At 36.9% G+C, this 4,402-nt stretch overlaps 1 pseudogene; it reads right to left on the bottom strand.

Annotated features, from left to right (window-relative positions):
- LOC107687996 (gamma-glutamyltransferase 5-like) overlaps positions 1-2,766 on the bottom strand; it is an 11,808-nt pseudogene extending 9,042 nt beyond the window's left edge.
- Between the last annotated feature and the right edge of the window lie 1,636 nt (positions 2,767-4,402).

Here is a 4,402-nt window from a genome sequence, read left to right as displayed (position 1 = left end):
AAAAAAAAAAAAAAAAAAAACTTCATCCACTGTTCACTGTCACCTTCCACTGGCTGTATTGTGGTTGGACACATGGCAAGAAGGTCGGTTTTAAAAGCTTTTGGGACAGTCTCTCTGGCATTGATTACTCTCACTCTGCCTAGATAACAGAGATGTGGATGAACATTAACAATAATATGCATTATAAAACAAAATAATGATTTATTTAAGGTATTAAAGGTAGGATAATCCTCACCACTTTGTTCCCGTATTGTGAATATAGATCCTCCACCAATGCCCATACTCTGAGGATTTATGATTGACGTGCACAGTAAAGTAGCAATGGCGCCATCTACCGCTGAGCCACCCAACTGCAGTACATCTCTAGGAAGAAAAAAAAAAGACAGAATTGAGCTAAGGGCAGGGGTTTTCAAATGATTTGATGTCAAGGGTATCCAAATACAATGATCCCCCTGGAAAGGGACCCCTTCCTAAAATGTAATTAAAGGCAGCTTTAGCTATCATGTACATAGAAAATATGTGGTTTCCAAAACTAAATAACTGTATTTGTGTCGTAGTAGTTTTTTATTTAAATATTATCTGGAAAGTAATCATTTTCTGCTAAGTTGACAGTGCGTCTTTTATTTTACCCATTTACAGCTGATTTAAAATTTATTGGTATAGTAATTCTCACAATTATGATTCCTAATGGTGTGTTCACACAATTCCATCACTCCCCCTCCCTCAGCTGGATTCTTTCTGTCACAGCACCAAATGTTCTAGTGTAAATGTTCTTTTTAGCTACTGTCAAATACTGCAGTCAACAAAGCGATATGAATTCCGACGTATATTTTAAAAACAGAATAAAACGGTATGGATATCAATAATTTGTGAATAATTTCAATAATGTGTGTTAAAAATTATTTGTAATTTATACCTTTCGTTGTTTGACAACTATGGGCTGACACGAGAGAGAATAGGGGACATACAACAACAAGGACAAAAAATGAGAAAACTTAGGCTAATTTGGAAAATTAACTTCTGCAGGCGGTCACGTATCAAACGCGTTTTAAGACCAGTCAGAAGCTTCTGCCGGAGGCTGGCATAACCAATATATTTTTATGTTTACAAATGATCTATATTTAAATAGGCCTAGTCTATCATGATTAGCCTACTTTCTGACTACACCTTTCAAAGACCGATACATCTAAATGTATAAATTAAATTAAATTAAATTAAATTAATGCATTTAGCAGACGCTTTTATCCCAAAAGGGTCTGGCTGCAGCTGGCGCTTGCACTCTCAGACGTGCATTCTCAGGCTTGCACTCTCAGACACTTGCACTTCCGCTAGCGACGTCACTTGCAGTCTTTTTTATTTTTTATTTTGTTCTATTTATTGATTACTTTTTGTTTGAATCTCTCAACATTTTAACAGTATAGCCAGGTGGTGAAGACAAGACAAAAGAAACTAAATTACAATGTCACTTGCAATCGCCACTTGCACTCTCCGATACCTGCGACGTCACTTGCAATTGACACAAATCGTGTGTGTTGCCAATGGAGACAAGACGCTGTGGTGGTGATTAAACGATTAAAACTAATTTAGTACCATAACCTACAGGGTCCTGCAAGAAAAAGACAAGACCCGCAAATCCGTCGCCACAGAACAGCAGAATATGAACGCAATGCACAAAGTCTCTTGTTGAGCGTTTTCCTCCTGTAGAAAAACATAAACACTTAACTGCAGCCAGACCCTTCTCTTTTATCCAAAGCGACTTACAGTGCATTCAGGCTATACATTTTTTATCAGTATGCGTGTTCCCTGGGAATTGATCCCATGACAAAAAAAAAAAAAACATAATAAAATTATGGATAAATTATTATGGTATAAACCCACTTTACCCCTCAAAACATATCAGTTTTTATCGTTTACTTCTTTATAGTAAACATAAACATGAAATAGTGTAAAAGTAACCGTATACTTAAGAATTTGGCGCTATAGGTCTAAATCATTAGCTGTTGTCCAAGAAGAGGAAGCCAGAGATTGCTGTCAAGAGGATTAGGCTGTGAAGATACTTCACCTAATTAACTTCAAACTTTCTGTGTACATTTAAGCGGACGTTTCACCTCAGCAGCCACTGGTGTCCTCACATTTACTTGACCCAGGGATTACGACAACCTAGTTGTCGTTTTCCAGGAAAACGTGATCTTCCACATCAATTGCCTATGCATGTTTAAATTAAAAATTTGGATGCTAGATTTTAAAGTGTTGACTAAAATATTGAATCTAATCATCCGTAAGCACGCTATTTCTGAATTTAAAGTAACACAATTCATAGTGCACTGCATTCATAATGTACTAGGCTACGTATAGACGGTAAGTAGTAAAGGCAATCACTCACCGCCCGATCTTTGAGCAGGTTTCCGAGTCCGCTGCCACTGCTGCTTTTTTGTAAAGTCCGTCAGTACACTGCTCGTTAAAGTGAGTCGCGCAAATAATAATAATTACAATAATACATATAATCGGAATACTTATGCACAAGCAAACTTTCTCTTTTCGTCTGGCCATTGTTTCCCGACCCGATGCGGCTTTGCTGTATCGTTGAACTTCTGGAGTAGGCTACAGCAGAAGTGCGCTATTAGCCCTCCCCTTTTAGAGCGTCAACGCCTAATTAAGCGCATTGTCAAGGTGTAGAGGTCGAGTCTAAATTGGATTGTGTAAAGTGTTTTTGTAAGAGGTGTTTTCGCACCCTCCAATGGTATTAGGCAAACTTCACTATCTACAGAGACATCCCCCCTGCAGCCATGGGGTGGACTGCTGGACCGTCCAAGCTTTGAATTACAACCCCCCTTTTTAACCACATATGTTGCGACTCAGATGGATGGGTCATATTACTGCCACACCAAAAGTGAGTAACGTAAGCTATTTCTACCTATAGCCTATGACTCTTAATACAATTTTGACTTTTGAATTAAATGGTTAAATAATATTTTTGAATGTAGCCAGTTAATTTAGATGTTACCAGATGGTGCACACTTTTGTAGGTTACCTGGCAACATATTTTCCCATATGAAACTGTATGTCAACAAACTAATTGATCAAAATTATCATTCATATTTGGAAATGTCTCTCTTAAGGCTAATTCACACTGCACCAATATAGGCCGACCAACAGCAACAGCCACTTTGTCACATTTGTCAGATCAGTATTACCACTTGCTGGCATTTGCTGTTGGTTGGCACTTGTTTTGAACATGTTGAACTTGTTTAATCAGCATTTGTCGATTCATGAAACTGTTGGTGCAGTGTGAAAACATAGTTTGTTGACATACAGTTTGATAGGGAAAAAAAATATGTTGTCAGGTAAGCTATAAGTGTGCACCATCTGGTAACATCTAAATTAAACGGCTATATTCAAAAATAGTAACGATTTAGTTCAAAAGTCAAAATCTTATTAAGAGTTTTCTTGTGTAAGCTAAAAAAAATCCATTTGCGCTGAACTGGTTTGGCGAAAAAAAAATGAGCGAAGTATAATCGAACATTACTTTCTCTATGTTGGCAATGTCATGTGACCTATGATGTCATCAGAGCTGGGTAGATTACTTACAAATTGTAGTCCGTTCCTGATTCCAAATTAGGCCTACATGACAAAATTGTGGTTGGGTAATATAATCTAGCTACTTTTTGATTACTTTTGACCTAACTTGTTTATCACATCGATTTAAATATGATAATCTTGTACCATACTGATACAAAAATACAAAGAAAAAAGCATTCCATTCATTGTTATTGACAACATGAAGTGTATTAAACATTACATTACATCAGGGTTTCCCAAACTGTGGTTCGTGAAGGAACTGCAGAGGTTTTGTGAGTTTAATGAAATGTAAAATGTAGTTTAATCTAACTACAAGTACTTAATTTTTGGAATCTGATTATGTAACATTTCCAGTAAAACCCGAAGTATACTTTGGTTTTTATGTTTATGCTGATGTAAGCGTATAGTGCACGTGACGTAAATATTGTCATCAGCATAGTACACGCGTACTATACGTGTGTAGCCCTGTTTTTCTAAACTGTAAATGTACTTCAGTTTTTTCGTGTGAAATAAAGAAAACATTTAGACTGTTAAAAGATTGTATGCATTTGTGTGGAAATGGTTGGGGGGGGGGGGGGGGGGGGTGGATAGCATACAGTATGTAGTACAATCCAAACATAAAACATTATCCATGTTTAAAATGTCATGTTCCCTACCATTTACAAATATGACTCTCCCTTGGCCTCACGGAACAGTAAAGCCCAAAATATAATTTGTTTTATGCGTACAGTGTACGAGACAAAAATATTGTCACCAGCATCATTTCATTTTATGTTGTTCCAAAGTGAAATCAGTACTACTGTGAAACCTAAGGATGACTGAG

This window comes from Sinocyclocheilus anshuiensis, unplaced genomic scaffold (assembly GCF_001515605.1).
Source record: "Sinocyclocheilus anshuiensis isolate Anshui unplaced genomic scaffold, SAMN03320099.WGS_v1.1 scaffold213, whole genome shotgun sequence".
In the NCBI taxonomy this organism is placed as follows: domain Eukaryota; kingdom Metazoa; phylum Chordata; class Actinopteri; order Cypriniformes; family Cyprinidae; genus Sinocyclocheilus; species Sinocyclocheilus anshuiensis.
Note: the sequence above shows the minus strand (reverse complement) of the source record. Positions and strands in the feature narration are given on the sequence as shown.